Source organism: Mustela lutreola, chromosome 12 (genome assembly GCF_030435805.1).
Source record: "Mustela lutreola isolate mMusLut2 chromosome 12, mMusLut2.pri, whole genome shotgun sequence".
Taxonomy (NCBI): Eukaryota; Metazoa; Chordata; class Mammalia; order Carnivora; family Mustelidae; genus Mustela; species Mustela lutreola.
The window spans coordinates 99518621-99531171 of record NC_081301.1 but is presented as its reverse complement, the minus strand read 5'-3'; the positions used below and the strand labels follow the sequence as shown (position 1 = coordinate 99531171).

At 56.9% G+C, this 12551-nt stretch overlaps 1 protein-coding gene across 2 annotated transcripts in view; it reads left to right on the top strand.

The window, feature by feature from the left end:
* ROR2 (receptor tyrosine kinase like orphan receptor 2) overlaps nt 1-12551 on the top strand; it is a 138978-nt gene that overhangs the window by 89435 nt on the left and 36992 nt on the right. The window lies entirely within an intron of this gene.

The window sequence follows — 12551 nt, the reverse complement described above, 5'->3', positions numbered from 1 at the left end:
GGGGATTGGAGCCCTGAGGACGGTCGTGTGGCCCCTGAAGGCCAGAAGTGAACACTGCTGCCGTCCTGGACCACTTCCACTGTGAGGTGCGTTAGGGACGTCGGGGGTTATTCCTGCACAGCATCTTGCTTTAAGCCTTTAAACCGCACACACAAAAAGGGAAAAGGAATTTTCCTGGGGGGACGATTCGAATGGAGACGGCTGGTGACGTACACGAAGGTTTTGGATGATCCGGTTAATGAATAGAGGAAAACGAAGCAGTCGCGTGCGGAAGGAGAGTCACCGCGATCTTCGTCCATACGTCCATACCTGTGGAGCTCAGGACCCCGCTCCAATTCCATCCCTAAGGATCGGCTCCTGGTGGCTTCCTGGGAATGTCGCCGGTGTCTCCAGGAATCAGCGCCGGGCAGGACCTGGCCACGGTGCCGAGCGGCCACGTGCAGAAGGACGCCGGGATTGTGTGTGCCGGGGAGTCGGCTCTTACCAACCGGCGAATCCTGCCCCCGAGGCGTGGGCGCCAGGATTCCTCCTCCTCCAGGCCCAGGCTGGGAGGAGCCTCCGCCGGCCGGGGCTGCCGGGAGTGAGCCTCCCGCCCTGGCGAGCCCCCAGCTGGGCAGGGCTTCAGGGTAAGAGGCTGCCAAGGCGAGGCTCCTCCAGGGGCAGGCAGGTGACTTTGCGGCCATGGGGACAGGCATGGCCTCTGGTGATGTGTACGTTGGCTCAGGGGTTGAGATCGGGGCTACTGGAGAGAGTGGGCGGAGACGAGACGGTGCCGAACGCACCACCGTGAGCTCTGCGTTTGCCGACACTGGCCGCGGCTGGCTCTCGCGGGTGGGCACGGCTGTGTTGTGTCCACGTCCAGGTGGGGACACAGAGCTGCGAGGTGATGTCAGACATTTAGAAGTAAGTGTGTTTCCGGTGGTGATGGCCTCCTTGGGGTCAGAGTACTTTAAAATAAAAGGTAAAATGTTTTCATCCAAAGAGGAGAAGACAGGATCCCACGTGCTGGGGGTCTTGACACCCACACAGTGACTTGGTGAGCTTCTGCGGCTCTGGTCCCCCGGGGCGTGACTGTAGCTCCATGTGACTTTAGCTTCTCTGCCTGGAGCGCCCTCCACGGGTGTCCCGACTGCAGCTGTGTCTCCAGCCGGCACGCACGGGTTTGTTTTGCAGTTGTGGTGACACTCACACTCACACTCACACACACACACACAATTTAGGGTCTTCACCATTTCTGAGTGTGCAGTTCAACACCATTAAGTCCGCTCGCAGTGGTTTACAATTGCCAGAACTTTTTTCATTTTGCAAACCTGAAAACGTATCCCCATTAAGCAGCTCCTGTTCGGGGCCGCCCTGCCCTGCCCCTGGCGACTCCCCGTCTTCCTTCTGCTTCCGGGAGTCGACTCCTCGAGATCCTTCACAGGAATCGCAGAATTCTTGTCTTTTGTGACTGGCTTATTTCACTTGCCTCATGTCCCCGGCCTCATCCATGTCATGGCACGTGTTAGAATTACTTTTTTTTCTTTTTAAAGATGGATTTATTTGAGAGAGAGGGAGAGCGTGTGCGCAGCGGGGAAGAGGCAGGAGGAGAGGGAGAGAGAGAACCGCACGCAGACTCGATCCCAAGACCCCGAGACCATGACCCGAACCCAGACCAAGAGTCGGATCCCCAACTGGCCGAGCCAGCCAGGTGGCCCAGAGTTTCCTTGGTAAGCCCGAGCGCGGTTTCCTGGTGTGCCACACCGCGCTGGGTCTCTCCATCCATCCGTCGGCGGGCGCTTGGGACGCTTCCGTGTTTGAGCTGCCGTGAGTGTGGGTGTGGACGGCTCGCCAGGGCCCTGCTTTCAGTCCTTCTGGGTGTGCGCTGGGAAGTGGGATTGCTGGGTCATGTGGTGACCCCATTCTTAGCTTTGGGGGGAGCTGCCGTCCGGTTTTCCCACCAGCGGCGCCGAAGGGCTCCAGTCCCGCCGGGTCCCTCCAACACCTGCTCCTCTGTGAATGGACGTGAGGTGGCGTCTCGTTCGTTCCGCAGATGATGGGTGACGTTCTCATAATCTCCGCAGTGATCTGTGGTCTTCCCACAAGCTTGCTGGGTGTTTGTGGGTCCTTTTCAGAGGAATGTCTGCGTTGGTCCTTTGCCCATTTTGGGGGCTTCACAAGGCTTCCTCCCTGCATGGCCCTCCGAGGCCCTGCACCGTCTCCCGGGAGTAATGGTGTGGTGGGTCCTGTACCTCCCCAGTGGTCGGGGAACCAGGAGAACCTCACATTCTTCCTACCTTGGCTCTCCTGGCACACGTGCTGTTTGGGCTAGATTCGGTCCATTTCCCGTGGGCGAAAGGGGACGTGTTCCAGAGGTCTTTAATGGGTGTTCTGAGAGTATCTCCTCCGGGTCACCATGGCTCCTTCTCTTCCTGTCTTTGCTGAGCCCCGCAGGTGGACTTGCCCCTGTTCAAGGGACTTCAGACACACTGCACTGTGCGGAGGACGCGCGGCCCTTATTCCCGGGTCTGGAACAGTAGTGCTCTTGGAAGGAGACTCTGCAGGGTCTCAGACCCAAATGCCTGCAGGACTCCGGTGGGTGAATACAGATGCCAAGCAGGCTTCACATAAAACCTCCAATTTAGGGAAAGCTCTGTTTGTGGGGAGCTGCACTGACCAAAGGACCCGGTGGCTGCTGGTCTTAACCCCATTCACCCAAACTTGAAAGGGTGCACGAGGGCATGGCCTGTCTGCCTGGAAGCCAAGATCTCTCCGTTCACAGTGGCCCACAGAGCAGCAGCAGGGCATGGCTCGGGAGCTGTCGGGAATGCAGGATCCCAGGCGCCACCCCGCAGAGTCAGAATCCACGCGTCACGAGCTCTTGGGCGGCTTGTGTGCCTGTTGAAGTCTAAGGCTTGTCCAGAGGGATCAGCCCAGCGTGCGGAGACTCAGCATTCCTGGGCCGTCAACACCGGGCAATACTCTTGCAGAAAAGAGGAGTGAGTTATTTCTACAGACACCAAATTAGATGACCCTGTACAGGCACTGTGGTTCGAAGTTTATGTGGGGGAGAAGGAAAACTTCCTCTGCTCTCCTCGGTTCTGTGACTGAGGCGTGGGAAGTGAACGGACAAGGGCAGCTTCACGGTAGCAAAGGCAGATTTCACTGGGTTACGTTAAGTGCATGAAGACTTCACAGAAGAAATGTGGAAACCCGAAGAACTGGGTAGGTTTGGATGGTTAGCGCCCTGTAAACAAAGGGCAATAAATTGTGGAGACTAAGCACAGGGCAAGCGTTTGGGCTTCCAGGGGTGGTAGGTCACGACAGAGCGACTGGAAGTGTGTGTGGGAGGCTGATGGTCAGTGAGGATTATTCTTTGGGATTTACGTCCTCAGACTCCTCCTGGCACTGCCTCCACCCACAGCAAAATCGTCGTTCTCCCTCGTGCTACGGAAGAGGGACGCCCTCCCAAGGGGACGTTTCTGTCCCGCTTTTAGACACGTGGAGGCACAGGGCTCCTCCTGCCTCTGCGCTCTCCCTTGTCTTCAGCTCGAGGTAATCCTCAGGCCAAACTGGGCTGTTTGGGGCGTCGCGGTCGGATCCCTACCACCGTATCCTGTGTGGTTCCGCTTTTCTCAAGGAAGTCGAGACGACAGTGATGCAGAAAAAGCGTGTGCACGTGTGTGTGTGTGTGTGTGAGGGAGAGGACGGGTAGGGTGTGTCGGCTCTTACACTGTTCTCTCTGTCGGCTGAGGCTGTGGACACGTGGATTTATTCCTGTGTTCAAATTCGTAAGCCTGTACCCCGAGAGAGAAAATGCAAATGGAAACAGAAGCCCAGTGCGTCAGTGACGGGTTGAGTGTGTTCCATTTCACACACGTGAGTTTATTTTGCCGGATGCGTGTCCTGGTGGCGGAACAGTTGGGGGATGGGCGTGGGGCGTGGATGTCGGTGGCTGCCGCGCGGATTTTGCCGCACCTACACACCCACTGCGTGTCTGCACCGTCCCCGGCCTGGCCTGGGACCTTTGCCAGCCGATGTGAGGGAACGCATCACAGTTTTGAAATGTCAGGTGAATTTTGGTCCGTGGTGGCTCACGGGCCAGAGCCACGTCACTGGAGCCTCCTGCATGGGATGGTTTTCCATGGAGAGATTCACCTGCTTCCCCCGTTAAACGGAAAGAGCCTCTGGCAGCCTGCCAGGGGCGGTTTTGTTCCGTGTGTGTGTGTGTGTGTGTGTGTGCATGTGTGTGCTTGTCGTTCAGGGCTGGGTGGCAGAGGCAGGTAAGATGGCCCCAGGGATGCCGGACAGACGGCAGCGGCCCTCGCGCCCACTTTCCATGCACGGCTGCTGCCGAGGGCCCTCAGGGACCGTCACTGCTGACAGGCTGCTCAGGTGCGGGCTCTTTGCCCCTCCGGGGGACTTTCTTGAGTGGGCGCTGCCTCTCCTCGCCGCGCTGGGCAACCCTCCCGCTTCTGTTCCTGCTGAGAACTCATGCGCCGCGAGTCCTCACGGCACGTCCCCCTGAGAACTGCCGTCCAGGGGGTGTTGGGTTCTTCCCTTTTTACTCTCTGTTTTTAGCACAAGGCTTGGGGTGAGTTAGGTCCAAACAGAACTCCGGAGGAGAATCGTCACGCCCTGTGCCCTGCAAATCGTAGGTCTTGGCCAGTTCTTGTGCAGAAAGGACAGCTCAGCTCCCGTCACGGGCTCGTCGGCGTCTGTGCTTGTGAAGTCCATGCTGTAAGGGTTAGGGTGGGAAGGAAAGCCAGGTGGTGTGGGGCCAGTCCCGCTGCCTTCATAGGCGCTCCCCACTGCCGGAGCGACTCGCTCTGCATCCCCGTTGATGCAAAACTCTACCCTCCAGGGTCAGGGTTCTCCAGGCCTTCCGTCCCTCAACTTTCCTGTGGTGTGAGACTCGGCATCTGTTTTAGTAAATCCTGAAAGCAGGGCTGGGGCCCACTGTGAGCTCCTTGCTGGCACACGTGGAACACCGCTTGTTTGCATAAATAGCGGGTCTCTTTGGAAACACGGCTGTGAACTTTACTGTGGCTTAGTGGACTAGACGTGGGAGCGAGTGGGGAAGGGCGTGCAGGTCTGGAGCTGTGTGTCTGCCTGGCCGCGTGGGCGCTGGGAGCCCCGACCCCGTCCCCTCCCCCCTCCCCGAGCCAGCCCTGGTGCTGTCTTCCTTCCCTTTCCTGGTTGCACTTGCATTAGGACGAGAAGCCACCTGCCGACAAGAGCACGAGTCCTTCTCGCCATCACGTAGGGTGCGTGTTTCTACAAACGGTTCAGCCGTTGGGGCGACTGGAGTCTGTCTGTGGCCAGCTACAGTGGCCCCACCACCTCCGTGGCCCCGCTGGGCGGTGTCCCAAAGGCGTCCAGCCCCAAGCCTGGGACGTTCGTAGTGATGCCGCCATTGGAGCAGCCGGGACGCCACAGAAACACGCACATACGTGGCTGTGGTTGCCGTGGCAGGGGTTGAGGGGAGCAAGGCCCTTCCCGACCCCACATCTCTCAGCGGCAGCCGCTGTCCCCAGCAGGTGCCTGGCCGGGAGGGCGGTGACTGTGGCCGCGGCCTCGTAGGCGTCGCGGTGGAAGGGAGGGACACGTAGAGAAATGGGCAGATGGAGAAAAGACGCGCTTGTCCACTTCCGTGGAGAGAATGTGAAGCAAAGCACAGGAGGTTCAAGAGTCCAGGAGACCCGGGGAGGAAGGGCCCCTCGCTCCCATTTGGCATTTAAGGAGTCGGAGAGGCGGAGACGGCACTTCTGAAGTTGGAGAAGGGGAGGCAGGAGTGCAGATGACGCGCGAGATTGTGTCTAAGCTCTGTTCAGTGCTCAGACTTGCTGACCAGGACTAAGAGCACGCACGGAAACACGGTGGACTGGAGCCGTTTCTCGGCCTCATGCTGTTGACTTATGGGGCCCAGTAATTCCCCTTGATGGGGGTTTTCCTGCATATTGAACGTGTGTGACGGGTCCCACCGTGCCCCACCTGGTCTCACTGCCACAGATGTCTCCGGCACTGCTGGACGTCGGGATGGGGTGCAGAATCCCCCTGCCCATTGAGACAGTGAGGCAAGGAAGGGTCCCCCTGGGATGCCGGAAGGGGAATGGGCCCGGGGACAGAGACAGCACCCCCTGTGTCCCGAGATGCCGGCCCCGTGTCTCCAGGGATGTCAGCCCTGTGTGTCCGGAGATGCCAACTCTCATGTGTCCAGGGACGCTAGCCCTTTTGTTCTTTTCATCTGGTTCCATTTTATTCCAAATCTAACTGCTTGTGATTGCCAAAAGCCTCAAATCCTGAGGACGAAGCCTCAGGGACCATCTGAGTCCCAGGCGCACACACGCATGCACGCTGGCTGGGTGTCCCGCATCGCACGGTGGCGCGTGTTTCCGTGGTAATGACGGGGAGGGGTTCCCGGAGCCGTGGGGCTGCTGCAGCAGAGGTGCTTTCGGACACGAGGCGGAGAGCACACCTGCCGCCCGGAGGGCCGGAGCCGCGAGTCAGCCCCGCGGTAATTACCCATGACGTTGCTCCGTGATGGATTCGTTTAGGGCTTCTGGCTGCGAAAATAAAAAAGCCTCAAAGAAAACTTTGAAACAACCGTGATTTATGAGTTTAAGAGTCCCACTTAGGTAAAAACAATGAACTGAAAATGTCCTTTGTACTCCAGCGTGGAGAATGAGGCAGTGTGTGCTGATAGGATTGCCAGCTTAATTCCTTCAGCAAATTATTTAAAAGGAGAAGCGCAGACAAGACAGAGACATGAACTTAGAGAAAACAAGATAACTGGCAACTCCGTGCATTTTTATGGTCGGCCCCACATCGGGCGTACCGTGACTTAGGGACGGTACGAACCGTCCAGGGTCGTGCCTGTGAAATGCACACGCTTGCGTCGCTGTCGCCAGGCCTTGCCCTTTCTGTGGAACGAATGAGACCCTCTGCCGCGGCACTCTCTGTGGGAAGACGGCGGTGCGGGATGTGTGGGAAGTAGATGTGGAGACTGTCCCGGGTTGTTTAAAATGCAGGAGGCGGAGCAGCGGGAGCTCTGACCGCCGCTACATGCTGCTGCGCCGCAGGCACTTTGAGTTACATAGTTTCATTAAGTTGTTCAGCCTTTTTTTTTTTTTTTAAGAGTTTATGTATCTATTTGACAGAGAGAGAGAGAGAGAGAGAGAGAGAAAGCACAAGCAGGGGGAGAGGGAGAAGCGGGCTCCCCGCTGAGCAGACAGCCCGACGCAGGCCTCAATCCCAGGACCCTGAGATCACGACCTGAGCCGAAGGTGGACACTTAACTGCCTGAGCCCCCCCAGGAGCCCCGAAATGTTAACATTCTTAAAAAACTAGAGAATTTCGGTAATTATAGATTTCCGAGGTGAATTATTTTGTTCTGCTTAAAAAACTTGGCTAGTTTTTGTTTTTTGTTTTTGGTTTTTTCATTTAAAAGAACGTGTCTGAGTCCGCTACATGATTCAAACACGCTGTTTCCTCCGACTCTGCACGCGGGTGCGTTTCCCGCCGAGCTCCCCGCATTCTAGGTCGCCGCACCTCTGCGTGCCCGGCCGTGGCCTGGGAGGCCACAGGGCGCCGTGGGCTCTGCCCATGCGCTGCTTGCTCCGGGGTCTGTCTTTGTGCCCGTCTGCCTCGTGGGCACCTTTGCTCCGTGCCCCAAGCCCCGGGGAGTGTGTTGGTGTCCGGGTAGTACTGGCCTCCTACAACGTGTTGGAACGTGTCGTCTCTCTTATTTATATATTTTTGAAGGGTCTGTGAAGTTATTGGTGTTAATTCTTGTCCAAACATTTGGTAGAATTCACCAGAGAGGTCGTCTGGTGCTGGGCTTTGCTTCCTGGGAAGTCTTCTGGCCGCTGGCTCCGTGCCTCCACGTGCTGCAGACCCGTTCAGGACCGTCCCGTTTCTTCGGAAGTCGGCCTTGGTAGCTGTGTTCCTGTAGGACTGTGTCCATCTCGTCTGGGTTACTAACGCGTCAGCCCACGATCATTCACACTGTTACAGTCCTTTCCGTTTCTTCTCATTCAGTGGTCATGGCCCCTCTTCCATTTCTGACCCCAGTGATTCGAGTCTCCTGTCCTTTTCTCTTGGTCACCCGAGCCGCAGCTTTCTCAGTTTGGGGGATCTTTTCAAAGAACCAGCTTTTTGTTGCATTGATTTTCTCTGCCGTTTCTTTGTTTGTCTCTGCCCTATCTTTATTCTTTCTTCTCTTTTGCTAGCTTCGGTTTGCTCTTCTTTTTATAAGTTTGCCCTTTTTTTAAGTTTATAAAAGTTTGCCTTTCTTTTTATAAGTCCTTAAGGTGTAAGGTTATGTTATAGATTTGAGATTTTTTTTTAAAGATTTTATTTATTCATTTGAGGGAGAGCAGGGGTTAGGGGAGAGGGACAAGTAGACGCCTGCTGAGCAGGGAGCCCGGCACGGGGTTCGGTTCCAGGACCTGGAGATCATGACCTGACCTGACCAATCGAGCTGTCTAGGCGCCCGAGATCTTTTTAAATACAATACTAGAACTTTCCCTCTAAGCACTACCTTAATTGTACAACTTAAGTTTTGTTAAATGTGTCCCTTCCTGCCTGTCCAAGTATTTTATAACCTCCCTGTGGTATTTTCTGGGACTGGTTATTTAGAAATGTTTTGTTTAATTTCTGCATATTTGTGAATTCTCAAATTTCCTTCTGTTACTGATTTCTAATTATATTCTGTTGTTAGAGAACATAGTTTGCATGGCTTGATTCCCTTCAGGTTTGTTAAATCTTATTTTACTACCTAGAACACGGTCTGTCCGGGAACACATTATCTGTAAGCCCGAGAAGAATGTGTCTCTTGCTGGAGGGGTGGAATGTTCTAATGTGCTAGTTACGGTCGGCGGTCGGCGCCATTTAAGTTTTCTGTTCCCCTCCTGGCCTGCCCAGTTCTTACATCCATTACCGAAAGTGGGTTATTGAAATCTCCAGTTAGTATTACTGACTTAGCTACTTTTTTTTTCCCATTTCTGTAAGTTTCTGCTTTGTGTTTTTGGGGCTGTGTTTTTAGGTGCATATACATTTAAAATAGATCGGCATTCCTTCTAAGGCAGCGCTGCCGACAAACAACACCCCTGCTGCGGGCTGAACCGGCTCCCCAGAAACAGGCCCTCTGGAGTCCTAGCCCGAAGCATCTCCGAGTGTGACCTTGTTTGGACGGAGTCTCTACGGGAGTCATCAAGTGTAGACGAGGTCCTTATGCTGGTCCCTGATCCAGTGCGCCTGGTCCTTATACGAAGAGATCCGGACACCGATGCGCACAGTGAGGGCGGCGGCAGGGAGGGCGCCTGAGGGACGCTGCCTGCCCCGGGGCCGGGGGGGGGGCGGCCCGCCGGAGACACCAGCCCTGCTCGCACCGGCGTCCCCGGCCTTAAGCCATCAGGCTGCGGCGCGTCCCCACTAGCAAACTCATCCAGAAGCGACTTAAAAAAAAACAGTCCATGTCCCCACCTTGATTAGAGCAAACATCCACCCCCGTTTGCTGTTTGTTTCCACGAGCTTGAGGCCATCCCTGCTGACGAATGACCTACTTGCAGAAGGGCGGCAGGACGAGGCCACGGGGACACAGACACTGGACGGAGCCTGCTGGCGGCCACCTGTGCCCGTTGTCCGTGGACGCCTTCCCGTCAGCCCCCGGGTCTCGCAGCCCTGGGTCCCGGCTGCAGCGTGCGGAGGGCCGGGCCTGTCAACCTCACCCTTAGGCACCGAGAGGGGAGCCTCTCCTGCTGACCTGGGATCACGCCCGACTCCGTTCTCTTCCCGATAAGGGTCATTCTTTAAAAAAAAAAAAAAAAAAAGTATCTTTTTCTCCTTTACCTTTAAATAAATCTAGGGATTTGAGCCAAAAGCCTTGGTGTAGGAACAGTAGTAATTCAAGAGTTTCCACGAAACGAAGTGGAGACCGAGAACGCACGAGCAGTGCACACCCCGCGTTTCTGTTTGCCCTTTCTCGGCCGTGTTGGGCCAGTGTCGGGCGGCCCCGCGGAGAAGCGGGGCCCGGGCGTGGCCTCACGGTGGCCGGGGGGGAGGGGGGCTGGTCTCACCTTCCCTGCCGCGGCCCGAGGCTCTAGGTGTCGGGAGGAGAGAAGGTGGATGAACGACCCAATTCAGCCACAGGCTCACCAGGCCTGACAGTGCGGCCTTTGTTGGCGGCCCTGGGGGCCATCCGAGACCCCGAGGGGAGAAAGCTCTCGCTTTAGGCGGTGCCCGGGAAGGGGGAGCCGCGTCTCCACTTGGCTCATTAGGGGCTTTGACATGTTTGCTGTCCAAGCGGAATCAAAGCGAGTTAAGTTGGGGACGGTCTGTGCTGACTCTGTGCCAGGTGGCTGGAGTTCACTTCGAGTCCACACAGCGGGGCTGGGCCAGCCCTTGAGGGAGGCACGGGCCGGCACCTACTCCACCCGGCGTTAGCCTGGGTGAAAGTCAGACAGTAGAGACCGTTAGGACCCCCAGCGCCGAGGCCCTGGCTCGCCTCACTGCCCGGTGGTGTTCTAGCTCCGTGAAGACGCACGGTGCGATGTTTTAACCGTGGTCCTCCCCGACGCCGACATTGCAGGGTCTCTTTCCTAGTGACTTGCCTTGTCTGGCCGGGTGCGCAGACGGATGGACGCCCCTCTGGGGGCTTCCTCCCCTCGGCTCCTTCCTAGTAATTAGTTTCTTTCCTGTGGCCCCCGCATCTCCGGCATCACGCTGCTTCTCGCTGCACGTGTCGGCTGAGCCGAGGGATGGTTCTGGAACGCGTGGTCGGTGTTTCCCGTTGCGAGCGGACGGGCCGTCTGAGTTGTCCCTGGGAGATGTGTCTGCCCTTGCGGAAGCCCCTGGCCCGCTGCACAGTCAGCCCTCCAGGCTGGGGGTTTTCTGGGCCCTGACTGCGGTTTTTCTCAGATCCTGGAAATTACACCTTTTCACGAGGATGCCACATCCAAGAGCGCCAGGCTTTGGTGAATAAAGTGCCCCCGCTAATTAAACAGCAGCCCTACTTTGAAGTTGTCTAGATATGCCGGGAGTACATCAATTAAATCACAGCAAGCGTCCCTGATTCCGATCACAGGTAGAGATGAGTGGGTGGGGAGTGTGAGTAACAGAACATTCTGAGCGACATGGACCCAAACAGAAAGGCGGCCTGGACCCCAGTCTCAGAGCGTGGGTCGAGCTTCATTAGTAAATTTTGCCTAATGGTGTCTCTGCCGCTAATGAGCGCGCCCGTGTCTCCGGGGAGAGGAGCCTGCGAACGGAACACGCCGCGACCCAGCTCTGCGGAGACAGATCCCTCCTCCGACAGCTCGAGTCCCGGCGCCCCATCCGAGGCCCATGCTGCGAGCCGGCCCAGGGGTATTCCGTGGGACCGGGGCCTGGTTTGTGGTTTTCACGCATTTCCCCGCCTCGGGGCAAGCTGGGCTCCGCCCTCCGCCCCAAAACCCCGACGACTTACCAAGCGTCACCAGACACCATTGGTGAATCTCGGCGTCGGGTCACCCTGCAGACGGCGGCCGCTTCAGCCCGGCCAAGGGGACGCCCCGAGTTCCCGGGTCAGAGCCGGTATCCCCATGCCTGGCGATTAAGGCCGGATCCAGCTCAAAACCCAGCTTCTCCCAAGTGACTTCAGTCCGAGCTGTCTGGCTGCCGCTGCGTCTTTGCACGGCTTAGATGCGACCCAGCGGGTCTCCGGCCCCGCGGACCTGAGCCTCCCGCAGTCCTGCCCGGCTTCCGCCAAGTCAGGCGTCAGGGAAGTGAGGGCACTGGAGGTCGGCTCTCCCCGCCCTTCTTCACCGGCGAGCCTTGGTGGCGGGCTGGGACCGAGGGACGGACGCGGACTCGTTCTCCCCTGAGCTCTCCACGGAGGGTCGTAGGGAGCCGTGGGGCCTCACGAGGTCCCGTGTTGTGCATCCGCGTCTCTCCTCGTGTTAAGCCTTTCGTCACGGGTGCGGTCCGTCTGTCACAGGCCTGGGCCAGGTCATTGTTCTCACCCCGATCCGTGCAGTGCCTGTGTCCTTGGCCTCTGCATCGGGTCTCTGCTTCCAGGCATTAAAGGGTAATTTTGACAGGAACCAAACTATGCATGTCGCGTATCGTTGTATAAACCAGCCTCGTTGAAATTTGACTCATATTAGGTGTTCTCCTCTCTCTAAACGTTAAAAAATAGTAATAATAATAAGGGGCTAATAATCACGCCGACCTGACACCAGCAATGGTTTCCGTGCTCCTGTCGCTTTGCCAGATACATAATAGTGACATTTTGATGGGTTTGGGGGAGAGTTTTTGTGGCCATTTATTTGGTTTTGGCTTGTGTTTATTTTTTGGGGTGTTTGCAAGCCTTCTGGGGGGCAGGAGAGACCCTTTGGAATCTGGAAATGCGGGCCCGTGCTGCCACCTGTCACGTGTCCCCGAGCTCGTATTTGGCCCAGTACCTCTGGCTTACACGTTTTGGGAGGTGCGGCGTCCGACTTACTGCTGTGCAGGAGAACGGCGGTTTCTAACGTCAGACTCTCAATGGGCTCCTTCTTTCTCGGTGGGAAGCAGCAACAGGGCCCGGTTGT